Here is a 17,890-nt window from a genome sequence, read left to right as displayed (position 1 = left end):
AAATAGAGCTGCACCATGCTACATTGTGCACTACCACTGTCAGCCTTAATCTGCGTGCTGATGGGCAGCACGAAATCCAAGTTACAGCCCACAGGAAGCACAACCAGTGAACCCATATTGCTTTGACAGTTGCACTCATCTAGAAATAATGCAAAATGCTATTTAGATGTATACATCACGACCCTGTGCTCTAGGAAGAAAACAATCTAATGAGGAGCTGGGAGACTGCTCGCGGAAAACAAGCAGCCAAGAGGTTTGTTTTTTTCTGCTCTTAAAATTTGTCATATTTGTTCCTGTTAGAGCGCCTGTTGGAGTGCCATGTCGGGGCCGGCTTCACTGAGCTGTTCTTTGCCTCTATTGTTTCACTGAAGAATTTGAAAATAGATGGGAAGCTCTTCCAGGAAGTCAGTTCGTGACGCTCGGTACCTGCAAGAGAGGAAAGGGCAGAGTTTGAGTTGCTGGGTGCCTCAGGTGCGCTCAAAGCACCAGGGAGTCACCGCACCACTGCCGTCCCTGTCCCTGTCCCTGCCGTGGGGGCCACTCTGGGGCCACCATGCTACAGGGGGTGCCAACACCGGTGTCCACGCAGTGTGCGTGCACACACGCATGCATGTGGCTGGCCAGCCTCCTTTCCCTGCTGCTTGCTCGGGAAATACTGAGCCTGAAAGGCTCCAGGGCCTGGGAAAGCCAAAGCCCAAAGTCCCCTGCTAAGACTGGCTCCATTAAAGCACTTCAACTGCCTGGCCCTGCTCAGAGAAATGCATCTGATTTTCAAGACTTGGATGCTCTCTCTCTCTTTCTTTTTCTTTTTTTTTTTCTTTTTTTTTAAACACTGATTCCAGCACAGTATAGCCTTTTTTAACCAAAACAGAGAAACAGAACATCTGACTTTTAGAAACACCTAATGCCTCACTTTGGTGATGCTTCTCCCAGTAAACCAGTGCACAACAAGGAGGCAGGAAAGGGAACCGCTTCCATTGCCTTTTCCCTCTGCCTGTTCACCTGACTCTCACAGTCAGTGCTCACCTACCATTTGATTAGTGTTTTCCTCAAACGTTCGCATTATTAGGAAAATAAAAATAAAAGAAATTTAAACAATATTCACATCCATACTCCCTCCCGCAGCCATAATGAGCCCAGCGCTCGGGAAGAATTGGGATCTCTTCCTGGATAACCCAATTATGCGGGGATGCTGCCTGGAAGTCTCTGGATCACAGGCCTCTGATACTTAAACATTGTTAATGATAATTCTTTAGTTGGTAATAGTAGGTCATTGCTATGGTTACTCTACAATGGTGCAACACTTTGCTTTCCCCCTTCAGCTATTTGCTGAGACCTGGTAACCACATTTGTTGCCTAGCAACAGCTTTTGTGACAGTATCACAATCAGGCAGTGACAACAATGAAGGACAAGGCAGGGCATGCGGTGCCCAGGGTTGTAGCGCCCAGGCGCTGACCAGGCTGCCTGTGGGACCCGGAGGCACACAGCACAGTCGCTCCTCCAGAGATACCCACCAAACAGCCGTAGGTCACCGCCACCACCGGCATCCCCGCCGGAGACCCTCTCGCGCCGACTGCAACTCTTCTTGCCCAGAACACACATCCTTTTCGGAAACAGCTGCCTTCCCCTGCAGAAATGCATTCGTGCAGGTGCTGGCTGCCACGTTTGCCTCCTCCAGCTCGCCACACAGTGGCCATCACACAGGCGCCTCCAAAACAGCCTCCACGTAAAGCCGTCGCTTCCACACAAAGGGACTTTTCCACACAAAGACAATCCATGCCACACACATACACACACACACACGGACTCCCCTGTCCTCCCTGTCCCTTGTACAAAGACAATTCTTGACATCTTACACAGATTTCCTGCAGGCACCTTTCATACAAATGCTTTCCACCTCCAGATTCATCCATGGTTTTGCAAATCCTCTTTACTGAACAGCAAGCTATCACGTCTTACAGATGGCTCTTCCGATGCAGACAGTCTACCCCTTTCCCAGCTGAGATCCAACCCGTAACAGTATCAACAAGGCTTTTCCCCTACTTGAGGGTCATCCCCTAGACCAAGGTGTCCAACCAGAGCACAGGGATAAAGTTCTCCCATTGGCATACACCACAGACCCTTCCTGCCCAAAACAGCTTTGGTTGTGGCATGACCTGTATCGTACGCTATGATGTGGCTGTCCACAGCCACCATACGCCTCCATAAGCCAAGGTGTCACCTACAGAAGCATGTTTTACAGAGAAATATGCTATTGTAATGCACACAGAGGACACTCCAATGCAGGTAGGTCGCCTCACGTTTCCATGTTGCAGCCTACATGAGCATCATGTTGAGGCAAAGGGGGCTTCATGTACAGCTTTCTGGGCCCTATGCAGACATATGAACCCATCTCTGTCACTCCCTCCTGCCTTGATACATTTCTTTATGTCTATGCCATATTCACACTCATTAACATCTGCCAGCTTAAACCAGTTGAATATACAAGCAGTGAAGATTAGGCTGCTTTTTTTCTTTTTCTTCTTTTTTTTAATAAACACTTTTCCTTTGCTAAAGGGCCATGCAGAAATAAAAAGTGATGAAACAATAAGTTTAAGAAGCCTCCCTCTGCCTCTATCTTGCCTTCTCTCATGCACTCTTTCCGTTTCCCCAGGAGGGATGGAGCCCACGTGCACTGGTGTTACTGAAAGCGATTAACCTGCTGTTCTCCTGAAGCAGCCCCGCTCAACCCAACCCTCGCAAGGCACAATTCAAGCTCTGAGTCTAGAGGGACCCAATGATTCAGTGGTCTGAAGCAATTTTAACATTCTCTATTTTTCCCTTTGCTAGTAACAATTTTACTGACAGATGAACAATTTCCCTGGTGATAAAATCACAATGGCTATTTAGTTTCTAGGATTATGATGATTCTTTCCTTGATTAATATTGCAATAAGAAAAGCCTGCCAAGTATCTACCTTGGCCCTTTAACGCTCATTTAAAGGTCAAATTTTGTCCTTACATATTCACATCCAACCATTACTAAAGAGAGACACCTAAAAAAAATTTAACACCGTGCAGGTCATGCATTTGTGATTTATATACCGGAGGTCCATAAGACTGGACAGAAGCAAGAGGAGTTACACCCTAACCGTGATGACAGATTTGGCCATAAGGTTTTTCACAAAGAGGAAAAATGTTGTTGAAGCCCACAAGCTCAGTGCTGTTTAAGAGTAGACAAAGCTAAATTAAATGCATGAGAAACCTTTTTTTTTTTTTTGATAGAAAGAACCGTTTGCAAAAATCAGACAGTAAGACACCTTTGTACTAAAGCCAGACTACTCCAAGATATTTACACCCTTTGTGCCCACTAATTTCAATGGTGATTTTAAACTACACAATTCAACACCCTGTATTAAGCAGGGGTTGTAGCACAAAGTAAACAACAAAGACATTAATTCTTTGGGTGCTTGAGAAATCCTAGGAGTGTGGTGTAATAAAAAGACATGAAAACAGCATGCTAAGCGTGGGGGACAGCTAGAACATCCTAAAATATGCTAGGACTACAGTTGTAGAATTAAAAAAAAAAAACCCACACAAATAAACAGCAAGGCAGCCAATATGGCTACTCAAGGATTCACAGAGATAAAAGACTCTCTTCTGGGGGAGTATCTTTGTGGGAGCAAGGTACAAAGAAAAAATGGAGAGTCACTTACGGATTTCAGTGAGAAACGTGATAAAAAAAGCAGAATGCCTTCCCAATTGCTAGTGAAGAAAGAGCTGGGCAGAATTGGATTTATATTTTAACAAGTCCAGAGCATCACAGGAAGAGAACTCCAAAGAGAAAGTGGTTCCATTAATAAATGAAGTAAAATGAATAATGACTGCCAAATGAGCAAGTTTTATAATCAATTTATCCACCAAAACAAAGAGATATTGACAATTAGAAATAACAAAGACTTGCCAATATATTTGTTGATACAAACCAAACCAAACCAGGTAAGGGAATACTTGCAAAAAATTAATATACAAATTTTCAGGTCTGGATGACATGTATCTGAGGGTCTTGAGGGAATCAGTTAACGAACTTGCTGAACTACTGGCAATTATTTCTGAAAATTCATGCACAATCAGGTAGACACCAGAAGACTAGGGGCATGGAGAAGGAAAAAAATAATGCTAATTTGAGAAAGGAAGAATTAAATGAAACTACCACATGTAAAATTTACCTTTGAATATTATTAAAACAACAGATCATCATTCAAAAAGAAAGAAAGAAAGAAAGAAAGAAAGAAAGAAAGAAAGAAAGAAAGAAAGAAAGAAAGAAAGAAAGAAAGAAAGAAGGAAAGAAGGAAAGAAGGAAAGAAGGAAAGAAGGAAAGAAGGAAAGAAGGAAAGAAGGAAAGAAGGAAAGAAAGAAAGAAAGAAAGAAAGAAAGAAAGAAAGAAAGAAAGAAAGAAAGAAAGAAAGAAAGAAAAAGAAAAGCACGCAAGGAAGCCGAGGAAATCACCTGCAGTGGAATATGACCCTCTGCTCTCTAGCAGGCTGCAAGTCACCCTTACATCTAGTTTGTAAATGATTTGCTTTTGCAAGAGTCAAGGATCTCTTAGGATACTCTAGATTTATGTAGGTACAACTGCAGTGCAGTGCATCTCCACACCATTGGGGCGGGTTCCCTGGAGATGGGAACACTGCTGCAGATGAGGTGCAGCAAGGAAATAAGCCGTGCCAGCCCCAAGTAGTGCTGCTCTGGGTACCCCATGCTCTCAGCACCAGAAGCACCAGCGAGTGCAATACTTGGGTGCATTCAGATGTCGTACACCAGGACCCAAGCCAGCATCTCACCTCACTCGCCTCTCATCCCTGCGGTCGCACAGTCACAAGTTTGGAAGAACAGAGTGGTTCATCAGATTCACTGCTTTTTGACTGAAGCAAAGCCTAACTTTGCAACTATAAGGCAATGTATGATATCTCATAGATATCTCTCAGAAACGAGCACTGTCACCCTTTCCAGAAAGCAGCTAGAGCACTTGAGAAGCTCAACAGTAAGTAACAGGATGGAGTTGAGAATACACCTATGACATGCCAGAGGGATTGGTACTAGCATTCAAGCCTTTTAAACACAGTTATTGGTGATCTGGAAGAATAACAAGAGTGCTTAAGTAAATTAGCAGGTGATATATTCAACAGGAGATGAAGCAAACATAAGAAGAGACAGATAAATAATAAAAAGCTGCCCCAATTTGGCTCCCTGTTTCCAGAGGCGGCTGTACAGTGTGATTGAACGAATTGCCTGAGGGCTCACTGGTGTGTACATTCAGGTAGGTTGTTTCAGGCGCCTCACCTTTTTTATTTGCTCCCCAGAAAAACAAGCTAGAGAGGCTCGCAGGCTCTGAAACCAGCGAGCCCCGTGGGCCGTACGAGCTGCGTCAGCTCTCCCAGCGGAGCCAGGCAGCCCCATCATTCACTCTCATGGCGATCGCCAGCTGTGCGGCACAAAGGTGCCCTCCTACGGAGTTTACCGATGGCGCCGGACAAAAGGCTCCCTCCGCAGTGTTTAGAAGCGCTGACGAACAACGGGGGCCCCTGCGGCGTTTACAAGATGTGTGGGACAAGGGTTCCCACGGTGCGCCGTGGCCGGGAGAGACTGCAATGCGAGTCGCTGCCGCCAGCATTCTTGTGCCCAGGAAGAAAAATTCCCAGGTTGAAAAATTTCTTCCACAGATATTAGCCGCCGTGCTGACCTTGGCTCTGATTCCTTAAGCAGCAGCTCATCTTTAAATGCCGTGGGCTTCACAATGAATTAAGGGTGCTCCACGCTTCACGATTTAGTCTTTATTGGAGCAATAGCATTGCCATTGCTCACTAACCGATCTCATGCAGTGGAAAGTTTACCACTGATTGCAGTGGGAGCCAGCCCTATTCCCACTGTCACATGCTGCCTCCAAATCCTACCATGCTGAGAAATGTTAATGCCAGCATTAGGTAGGATGTTAACTTTGCAATCACAGTGAATTTCTTGGCTCCAAACATTTGCAGAAGTTACTGCCACATTTATGACTCAAGACGCTAAACTACACTAGCATAAAAGGCCTTAAACCTTATCAAAACTTGAGGATTAGATGAAGCAGTGCCTTTCAGGGCCATTTGCATGCATAGAAGCACTTTAAACTCACTAAACAGGTTTTATTCCTATTTCCACAGCTTAGAGAAGTCACACGATTCTGCTTTTCCTTTACCAACAAATGAACAAACACACCAATGCCTTCTGACTGGGCAATGTGAAAGTGATATGCCTTTCAGAATGGATTTTTCCTCCCCAAAGTTATGAATCAATGGAAATTTCTTCCCCCTCCCCCCATGCTCTCTCTTTCTCTCTCTACACAGAAGCACAGACATTAAAGTCTTCATATGATGCAATTCTGATGTTCAAATCTGCCTGCAATGATATTCCCTGCCTCTACTGTACCTATGTGGATGCTATTAAATGACTCTGGTATCACAGAATTATTTCTAAACAGGAATTTAACATTTTTCATCTTTGATCATGTTGTTATAAACGAGCATGGGTCATTTGTGTGCTTATCTGAGCTCTAACTGGCCAAAGAAGTGAAAGTTTAAGCAAGTGAATGTGTCACCAAAAGCCAAGTCGTTCCCTTTTGAGTGTAAGTTTTAAAAAAATGACTGTTTCTAAAATACGACTGTTTCAAGTGGCTACAGGGAAGGCCCAGTAAGAAACATGGAGTGCCCTAAATCTAAGACAGAACAGTTATTAAGATCAACACGATAGTGAGAGGCTCTAGATCAGGGGTCCTCAAACTACGGCCCGCGGGCCGGATACGGCCCCCCAGGGTCCTCAATCTGGCCCACCGGTATTTACAGAACCCCCCCGCCCCCCCCCGCCGGGGGGTGGGGGGGGGGACCAAGCAGCCGCAGATGACTTCCTGCCACTTAATCCGCGCGCCGGTCTCCGCAGCCCCCAAGCACCCGCCGGGACTGGGCTGAAACCAGCGCCTCGTCCTCGACCTGCCCCCTCCAGGGGGCGCGTCTCGGCTACAAACCGCGTCGCCGCCGCCCCGTCCTCCTCCCCCTCCCCCCCCCTCCTCCCCCTCCCCACAACTCAAAACCTGTCTTCAGAAAAACCAGCAGTTGCATTCCCAAACAAAACATGTATGGATGTACTAGAAATGTTGCAAAAGGAGTTTCAAATTAGATTTAAAGAGCTTCGTCTCCATGAACAGGACATACAGCTTTTCCGGAACCCATTTTCTGTTGACATTGAAACTGTTGATCCGATTTACCAAATGGAACTGGCCGAACTACAGACTCGTGACTCGCTGAAAGATGCATTCAAATCAAGCAGCCTTACTAATTTCTATGCATCTCTCCCCTCAGAGACATATCATAATCTCAGGAACCATGCACTCAAAATTGCAACCATCTTTGGCAGCACCTATGTCTGTGAGCAGACTTTTTCCCGAATGAAACATCTGAAATCTCCAATCGGATCCAGACTAACTGATGGACACTGGCATCACTTGCTACGACTAGCAGTGACAAATATGGAACCTAACATTGACCATCTCATTAGCCAAAAGCAGGCCCATAGTTCACATTGAAATATTATTTGTTTTTGTTGATTACAATTGTTCTTCATTTTAAATATTGCATTCTTTTTCCTGTTTTTTTGTGCACTACTACAAATAAAATATGTGCAGTGTGCATAGGAATTCGTTCATTTTTTTCCAAACTATAGTCCGGCCCCCGACAGTGTCTGAGGGACAGTGAACCTGCCCCCTGTTTAAAAAGTTTGAGGACCCCTGCTCTAGATGGTCACAGTATTGCAAGGTACACACAGCTACAATTAAGTAAAAGATTTCAAATTAAGTAAAAGATTTCAAATTTCCTCAACTCTTTACTGCTTACATGTCAGTGAGCTGAAATAATACCCCTACCTGGCAACCTCTACTAACTCGAGCACTTATAACTTAGCAAGCACTTCTGCTGATTCTCGCAGAACTAGACATGTGAAACAACTAGAGAAACAGCTACTTTCAAGGATGGCGTTTTATGACTACTTGCCCCTAAATAATACTCTCCCAGGACGTGCTTCATGGCACCTCTCGAAGCTGCTGCCACAGAGCAGTGAGGAGCTCTGCTGCCACCAGTCAGCTCTGGCTACCAGGCAAAGCAATGAGGAAAGAGGCTATTGGTACCCTCTCTACCTGAGTGCCTTCAGGGCCATTAATCGACTTTACAGTGGGCCTGATGCTCTAATGCCAATATTAGCATCCGCTCAAAGATCCCTAAATAAAGAGGGTTTTATAAGGGATTAAAAAAAAAAAAAAAGAGAGAGAGAGAGAGCACATCCCATCCATAGAAACATGATGGTCCTGCCCCAAATGGTAAAAGATATAAATTGGCATTCTAGTAAGACGGATGGTTTCATGAGCAATTTAGGACACTTTCTGGTGATTTCAGGCGAAGGAAATATTTGTGTTTGTGCAATACCTAGGACAACAGAGCTAGGCCCCCAGAATACAAGCAGTGCATAGCAAATGGAATTAAAAATTCAAACTTTGGGAGTCACTGTAAGGTTTTCTGTTCGTTTTGATTAAACTTAATTCTATTGACTAAGTATAAGAAATTCTGGAAAAAAATGAAAAAAAAAAGTTATAGATAACCCTCATACTCTTGCAGTTTGTCACTTATGGCTAGGTCATACTGGATGCATTTTTCTCATTTGTGTTTCACTATGCTACGTATATATATATGTATACAAACATATATTTACAAACACACATATGCACTGTACACCTAAGACCTATGCGACCTACTTACAGAAGCCTGCACGGCTGTATTAGTGAGAAAGATGGGAAGAAGATAATGCTGTTTCACCAGTGAATTTATACTGATCTAGTGGGCGTTAACCTTCTTTTATTAGTGTGACCTTTGCTGGCCATCGCTAATGAACATTTTTGAGAAAGGCAGGTGATTGAGGCCAGACTGCAAGATTTTATGGACAATGATCATTGCTGTGGGTCAAGTACACCTGTGCTGCAATCATAAAGTTAATAACCTCTACAACAACAGCTTTACATGCGGCTGCCTCAGAAGAATGCCATTTCTGCACTGCATAGCCTTTAGAGATGCTATTTATAATTTATATCCAATCTGAAGTGCAAAGATTTTTTTTCTCTCCTGCAAGTCACAGTAATCAATACAGATCTGCACCTATTACAGACCAATGAGTTGAAGTGCGAGGCAAAAAATCAGCTGTGCTGGGCAAACACTGAAGCTCATGAACAGAGCTTTGCAAAAGGGCCCATCTCCAGTGGCCATTTCCAACATGTAGGTTGGAACAGAAAATAAAGAGGGGGAAGGAATTCTTTGTAAGGATGCCATCTCAGCTGTTTAATGTTGCAAGCTAAATTAATTACATATTTGCTTTAGAACTACTCAGGAACTTGCATTTTTCTGGCATGTGTCTCATGGATTTCAGACTTCTGCACCCTAATTCATAACATATCAAGACTCAATATGTGATATTCTGAAGCCTCCATATCATAGAAAACAGCAATTTAAGACTAAGCACTAATTCACAAAAGCTCTGCAGATGTGAATTACACCAAATTTAACTAAGCTGAATAATATCACAGTTCCTATTACTTAACCTCAAAGATGTCATTAGAAGCAGCATTTGATATTAATGTTCATAAAGTTGCATTTTAATCCCCACTTATCCCTTCTCTCTGCTACAGAAAATGGCAGATATGTTTAGAAATGTTCAATATGTTTCTCTGGTGGGTCCTCCTCTTTTCTTACTTCTTCTGAATCAGTATAGTGAATGTTGCTACCAAGACAAGCAAATCAAGCACAGCCTCAGTATCTGCAATTCATTTGGGGAAGTAAGGGGAGGTTGCACCGAGCCATTGAAGCAGTGATGAGTTAAAGATAGGTACCATGTGAGAGACATGGTAAAGACCAACAGCTCAGCAAAGCAGAGTACAGAACAGAAAGGGTGAAGCCAAGGACAGTTGTAACTTAGACAAAATGAGATGGCATGTTACGTTTAGGGATATGGTGACTGCTGCCAAGTTCCAGCCTAAAATTTATTTGTTCCTCTGAGTTAGATGCATGAGTATGTTTGTGTGTAGGAGGTAGGTCTATCATCAGCAGAATAAAGAACTCAGAAGTCTAGGAAAAAAGTTAAGTTCAGGAAAAGAAAGAGAGGAAAAAAAAAAAGCCTCAAAAGTGGAAAACTCTCACTCTGTGATTACAAGGAGGACCACCAAGGTCACCCTTTCTAAGTTGCAGCTGGAGACAGCTCAGCCGAACCAGGCATGATCCATGGCAAGGGATGAACACAGATTCCTGCAGGAGGAAGCTCCCATCATTTCCTGCCTTGTATACCACAAGAATAGCACAAAATGCCAGAATGCAGTCCCAAAAGTCTTTTTTTTTTTTCCTGATAATCTCCTTTAATCATCTAATTGCAGAACTGTAGAGCAGTGTTTAACCACTTCATTATTTAAGTAAACTCTATATGGGAGACCATACTTATTTCAAAATGTGGACTGATCAGCTATTATCCACTATATATATAATAAATATCATCAACCTCCAAAAACTTATCTTCAAGCCAACACTGGCATTTCCATGCTGAAGAAGTAGTTTATCAATTTACCAATGGCAGAGGAGAGAAAAAACAAAGGAGAGAGAGAAAATAATGTGTAGGGGGACATTGTACAGGGGGGTGCCTTTGACCGTCCTTAACCTGGACTGAAAAGGCTGACGTGCAGAATCACTGAATTTCGGTAAACAACTTTTAAGGAAGTGTCTCCTGTACTTGAGGAAGTTCCTAGGACTGAGATGCTGTTTTTAAATCTTGCGGTTAGGCGCTTGGATACGGCTTAGCAACCTATGATATGTTAGCACGTTAATGCTTGTAACCAATTACTGATGCTCTGCCGAGATGTTGCTATGCGAATTGCTATATACTGTGATAGGTAATGCGAAATAAACGAAGTCAGTTCCAGCTTCTATGAAGTTGCTGTCTGGCATTCCTGACCTGCTCCAAGCTGCAACAATAATGAAGTTGTTTAACAACCTTGGTGCATTTCCAAATCTAGTTCAGATTTCAAAATACAATCCCGACTTCTGACAGACTCAGTGCGTCCATTTCTAGCACTGCTAAATCAGAGTGCTAAGTGCCATAAAAAATTGAGCAGGATCCTTCATGTCATGGTAGAGATCTTTTTCCAAACATTTAGCAGGTTCAGAAGAAAACTTCAGTTTAGTCTCCGTCAGCTAGAAAGATGGTAAACCTCGAAAGCTGGAGAAGGAAAAGCAAGAACCTGCCAGGAAAGTATATTTGGAAGCGGAAGGGAGATTAAATATTTAAATGAGTTTCAAAACTTGGGGATTCAAATTATTTTCTTTTCTTACATCTAGAATATCAACTTTTTTAAATATAAAATTAGAACAAAATGAAAAGACGTTGTCAGTGCAATTTCTCTCTAAAGAATCGGTGAACTGGAATTATGTCATCTTGTATTAAAATTATCAGTTATTGCCACAGTTGGTCCACAAATATTATATTAAAAAAGCAGAAAGAAAATCACTTAAATACATTTGGGGAATTCTTTTGTTTGTGCCCTGTGCATATCTAGCAATACTTATTGCTCCAAATTGGCTTGATTTGTCTAAACCACTGAAGGTTGTTTATTCAAAATAAGTTTAAAACAACTGTTGATGTATTAGGGAAAAAAATAGCATGGGGAAAAACAAGATTGAGGCAGGAACTGAAGCTGGTCTAAATGAGAACAATATCAGCATGCACAAATGTGCAGACAAGCACAGTTTGACAGTCACTGCTCATAAAAGATCCTGCAATGAGTTAATATGTGTTGCAGTTCAAATGGCTGCAGCGACCTGGTTCAGGGACGGCACGGCGACCACCCCCAAGCCACTCGGGCTATCAGCTAGTTGACAGCAATGTGGTGGACGGCAAATGGCGTTTATTGATGGGTAACAAGGTGTTATATAGCTAGGTTTACAACGTCACATCCGTCTGCTTACACCATAGACTAAACACTATTGGCTATTAGGGGCCCTATCTTTCCGTACAGCACGATATCTTCCGGCCGCCGTTCCCTAACTATCTGCAACAACTTCCCCCCTCCCTATGCATAACAAAACTAGCTAAAATACAACTATCTTATTACTATCTTATTCTATTCTTATAGTTATACCAATCTTAAAATTACATATCATAAACTTGACATAAAACATAAGGCACAAAGAAGAAGGCGCGTAGAAGATAGGGGATGACAGGTAATACCAGGGTGTAGGAATAGGGTGTACCTTGGGGGTGTACCTTGTAACTTGGGGGTAATACTGAGTGGATATATTCTTAAAGCAGTTGTTGGTATTCTACTAACATGATGTTAACCTTCTCTAGCCGATTCTTGACAAACGGCATGAGCTTATTCAATATACAGGGTCCAAAGATTAGCGTCATCATGATCATTGTGATCGGCCCTATCAAGGTGGATATCAGGGTGGTTAACCACGGCGAACCGGTGAACAAATTTTTGTACCAGCTGCGTTTGGAACAGGGTTCAATGGGTGCTAGTTGGCAAGGCATGGCACTGAAAACTGGTGGCCCTGTAGTTATTTTTGTACTAATTGCTCGAGATTGTTCGATCTGTTCAAGTACCCCATTTAAAGGGCTGGTGTGACTCTACCTGTCCTATAGTGACAAGCTGCAAAATTAAGATAACGCAAAGGCATCGCGGCCCCCTCTTGCGGAGGCTGTTTTGTTGTTTTCTGGATTCGGTCAGCGTGGAACTCGCAGGCTCGGGCGGGACGCTTGTCACCGGGGTGTACGGATTACAGGGGTGTCCGATGATCCGGTCCTGTGAACAGAAACTCACAATTTTCATTAGTTTTATTTTGAAGGTAACAGCCACCTGAATTGGGGTCAGATGCTCTTCCTTTGCAACATGCTTAATCATGAATGCTCCCGCCGGTTTTTCTTTAATTCGGATGTTTACCTTCTTTTTCTCCTTCCTTAAGTTTGAATCGGTTGTGAGCCACTCGTCCTGACTAGTGTCTGATCCGGAGTCGGAACTCGACTGACTGGTCACTTCCGGGCTCCGGTACTTTTTCGTTGGGCTTCGGCGTTTTTTGAAATGTCCGCTCTGATCGGTTCTCCGCCCCTCCCTCGGGCTCGCTCCAGGTCCCTCGCTCGGACCTCCTCTCCGCCCCTCCCTCGGGTCTTCTCTCCGCCCCTCACTCGGACTTGCTCTCGACCCCTCCCTCGGGTCTTCTCTCCGCCCCTCACTCGGACTTCTTCTCGACCCCTCCCTCGGGTCTTCTCTCCGCCCCTCACTCGGACTTGCTCTCGACCCTTCCCTCGGGTCTTCTCTCCGTCCCTCACTCGGACTTGCTCTCGACCCCTCCCTCGGGTCTTCTCTTCGCCCCTCCCTCGGACTTGCTCTCGACCCCTCCCTCGGGTCTTCTCTCCGTCCCTCACTCGGACTTGCTCTCGACCCCTCCCTCGGGTCCTCTCTCCGTCCCTCACTCGGACTTGCTCTCGACCCCTCCCTCGGGTCTTCTCTTCGTCCCTCACTCGGACTTGCTCTCGACCCCTCCCTCGGGTCTTCTCTCCGTCCCTCACTCGGACTTGCTCTCGACCCCTCCCTCGGGTCTTCTCTTCGCCCCTCCCTCGGACTTGCTCTCGACCCCTCCCTCGGGTCTTCTCTCCGTCCCTCACTCGGACTTCTTCTCGACCCCTCCCTCGGGTCTTCTCTTCGTCCCTCACTCGGACTTGCTCTCGACCCCTCCCTCGGGTCTTCTCTCCGTCCCTCACTCGGACTTCTTCTCGACCCCTCCCTCGGGTCTTCTCTTCGCCCCTCCCTCGGACTTGCTCTCGACCCCTCCCTCGGGTCTTCTCTTCGCCCCTCCCTCGGACTTGCTCCCGGCCCCTCCCTCGGGCCGCCCTCAGCTGTCCGGTCACTCCCATTGGTTTCCGGCGCCTCACTCGCGCCAGGGGCACCCTCGCCCCGCCCTTCCCCTTGTGGCTCGGCGCCATATTGAGGGGCATAGGGTGGTGGCCTGGCCCAGACGTCATTATGCTCTGACTTCTTTTCAATGTTCCTAGCTTCCTCGGCTAGCTCGCTCCAAACAGATTTCGGCTGTTTCTGCTCCTCTGTAAGCGGGGCGGGGCTCGGGGATGGAGGGGATGTTTCACCCTCTTGCTGACCTTTAGGCTCAGCAGAATTGCCATCATCTGGGGGGTCCAAAGTCTGCGCAGTTGTCCCGATTCCCACTTTGGACGTGGCCAATAAACAGTCTTTTACTGCTACCCAAGTCTCCTGCTCTTTCATAGCTTTCTGTAAGGCTTGTACAACTTTTCCCCAAGCCTTAAGGTTTTTCCCACAACCTGAGAACATTGTCTCCTCAGCTAATGCCTTAGTACATTTGTCCCACAGTTCAGGGTGGAGAATATCCACCGGCTGGTCTATAGCCTTAATTTTCAAAAGCCTTGTAACTGCAAGAGTAAAATCTTTTGGCTTACAATCAATCCCCCAGTAGTTATGTAATTGCGATACGACCTTTATGAGGGCTTCCATCCTCCTTGTTGATTCGGTAGTGTCCCCTTCGCCGGGGTGGTCCACTTGCTCTGGCTGCTGCTCACGCTGCTCGCTCATCCAGGCGATGACGTTCCCGGGTTTCGGCACCACTTGTTGCAGTTCAAATGGCTGCAGCGACCTGGTTCAGGGACGGCACGGCGACCACCCCCAAGCCACTCGGGCTATCAGCTAGTTGACAGCAATGTGGTGGACGGCAAATGGCGTTTATTGATGGGTAACAAGGTGTTATATAGCTAGGTTTACAACGTCACATCCGTCTGCTTACACCATAGACTAAACACTATTGGCTATTAGGGGCCCTATCTTTCCGTACAGCACGATATCTTCCGGCCGTCGTTCCCTAACTATCTGCAACAAATATGAAAACTAAATCTCCTGTAGAGGGAAGTTAGAGGGGAGCTTATATACAGGCAGTTAAGGAAAACTTGTACTGTGACTGGAATATGTACGGTACATTCTCCATTAGTCTAGGGATAAATTAAACATTATAACCACAATATATTCCTATATTAAATTAAGAAAACATTTTTTTTCAGTATGTTGTGAAGAAAAAAAAAGAGAAAATCTATGAATGACTAAAAAGAAAGGAACTTTCAGTCAACAACATATCCATCTGTTTTGACATGTTTTTCAGCTCTAGTACTGAAATGACACGAACAGTTTGCATTCGTAACTCTATGGTTGCACTATATGATAGTGACTTCCCCACGGAACCTCACAGGGCTTTGCAGGCCAGTGTTCCAGATCTCATGTGTTTCCAGGTTGTCTTTCCATGCCCAAATTCAAACATACCGGAAATCTGCGGAATCACACCTGAGTTAGAAGGGATGCAAGTCAAGGGGATGTTCCTTTCGGAGGCAGGGTTTGCTCCGAATACAGATGTCTCCACGCAGCAGGAAAAGCCAACTCCTGCCAGCCAGCTTTTCAGAAACCTCACCCCATTCTCCAGTCTGTGGATCTGGGCACCTGCAAAGGAGAGGACGGCTGCCAGGCTGGGCAGGGAAGGACTGAGAAGAACGGGTCTGGAAGGATGAGATATATCGCTTCTCCCTGCAAAGAGTTCACACACTATGGCAAAAATAAAGCTGTGTTGCATTTCCATGGAACTTGCTTTCACGCCAAGAAAAGTGCCTTCATTTAAGAGGGACCATGAAAGCAGCTGCAGTCAGGGAAACAGCAAAAAAATCAGCTTACTAGGATCTCTTCTGAAGTTGCTAGAAACTAGAATACAGAGTGCTCATGTGGAGGCCACCGTGTCCTCCTTCATATCTCTATTGCACAGATATTCACACTCTTTCACAAGAGAAGTGGGGAAAACAAAACTTGGCTCCTGGTAAAAGAACAGAGCAAAGTCTCTGTCATGGAAGTGTACCCTGTCTATAGGAGTGATTTCTTTCAGAATATAATTGGATACTAAGAACTTCAGGATTTGCCGCATGAGTCTATGTGCTGGAGGTGAGGAGACATATATGTATGTGTATGTATATATATATACACGCATTTTATTTTTAGCAATCTGCGTGAAGAACCATCTTATTCTAGCCTGTTTTTATTTTCATACTTTCTGTCCAGAAGATGCTAAGGTTGCCTCTCTAAGGAACATGAGGCTGAACTTTTACTGTGCTGAGCTGGATTTCTAATGTGCATGCAAATATTTGAATTAAGTTTCAAAACAAAAATGCTTCAGTAAATAAATACATAAAATAAGTCAGCAACAGACATGCTTAACTAATCAAAGAGATACAAGAGCTTTGGCATGGTCTGAAAAGTGGTAGAAACAAATGCCTCTTTAGGACACCTGCTGCTTAACACGGATTTCTGAAATATGAAAAACAGATACTTATTAAATCATTAAGTACCACAAATGGGTCATGGAGATATTCTTATCTGACTTTTGTGCATTGAGCAAGTAGATACTCTGTAGTTAAAGAACTCAATAGTTCCCATTGCAAGAGATTGTTTTCAGTTGCTTACAAATTTTGCCAAGCTAAGTATTTGAGATGAAAATTCCCATGCTCTGTGTCTGCCTGAGGCTGATTACTATTATTATTATTATTATTTTATGTTTTAACTAAAAGGATTTAGTTACTTCAGGAAATAAGATTGAGAAAAAACATATTTTGGTCCTGTTGTGGAAAAAAGAAAAAAAAAAAAGAGAGAGAGAGAAAGTCTTACAAGAATTTTGCTGAGAAGCTCCTGCGTCTCTATTCTTCCCAGCAACAGTTTGAAATTTGAAAGCTATGGTCCCTGTTGTCCTTTTGCAGTTCCCATGGAAAGCCACCCAGCTTCTGCCTAAGCCTTTGAAAAAATCTCACTTGCATATGCTCAGCAAAGACTACTCAGAATTTGGCAGCTAAATGGGTCCGAGTCCTCTGAAGATGCTGTCTGCAATGGGTGAACTGCAGCCCAGGGCTGAAGGGGCCTGGACAGACTCCTTCTGCAGCGGCTGCTCCCAGATGCTGGAGGCCATTGTGGCATTAGGCACAAGAACTAAGAGCTGGGATGCTCCTCGGCTCCAAATTCCACTGCTGGATCACAGGCAAAGTAAGGGAAGAGGAAAAAAAAAACAGTCTAATGGAAATAGAGAGAGAAGGGAACTAGTCCTGGGGGCCAGAGGACACCAACACGGGAGATCGGCTGTGCAAACAGACTGCATATGCATGCACGCAAAAGGCTTGAGAACATCAGGGAAGTAGGTTTGTAGGTGAAGAATAGACGATTATGCCTGGAAAAGCAGGAAACTGGCTGCACAAAGAGATCAGGATGTACAGACGAGGGACAGAAAATTTTGCAGAGGGAGCCTGGATACAGCAGGGACATGAGGACAGACTTTGTGGGAGGATGGAGGCAGAAAGAAAGCTCTGTGACCACGAGGGGACACGTCTTTCCATAGTAACTGAGTGCAGCCTTCCAGCATCATGATCTGCCTCTGAGCAAATTCAAACTGACTGTCTAGATCTGCATTTCATTTTCCTCTAGTTTTGGATCATGGAGAAGGTGACGGTCTACTAATCTAATACTAAGAGTATGAGCTACTTTACATCACTGTAAATATACATCATTCTCTGTATGCATATATCATAACGTATACATCATCGCATGATTTATGTCATGATGTATAATGAATTCAAGTTCAAGTATCTGAGATCTATGCTCTAGAGCTAAAATTTCTAACTCTGCAACTGACTAATATCAGTATAGTATCACATGGTGGTATTTCTCTTTTTTCCTTTTAACTTGGTTAAAAATAAT

The 17,890-nt window shown here is 44.4% G+C and overlaps 1 long non-coding RNA gene across 1 annotated transcript in view; it reads right to left on the bottom strand.

Annotated features, from left to right (window-relative positions):
* Positions 1–305: 305 nt before the first annotated feature.
* Positions 306–17,890, bottom strand: part of LOC148591354 (uncharacterized) — a 77,738-nt gene continuing 60,153 nt past the window's right edge. The window contains exon 3 of the long non-coding RNA XR_015914089.1: positions 306–426. This is a non-coding gene — a long non-coding RNA (uncharacterized LOC148591354). The remainder of the gene's footprint in view (positions 427–17,890) is intronic.

Source organism: Tinamus guttatus, unplaced genomic scaffold (genome assembly GCF_059628265.1).
Source record: "Tinamus guttatus ecotype Peru unplaced genomic scaffold, ASM5962826v1 Tinamus_guttatus_pri_ptg000858l, whole genome shotgun sequence".
NCBI classification, from domain to species: Eukaryota; Metazoa; Chordata; class Aves; order Tinamiformes; family Tinamidae; genus Tinamus; species Tinamus guttatus.
Note: the sequence above shows the minus strand (reverse complement) of the source record. Positions and strands in the feature narration are given on the sequence as shown.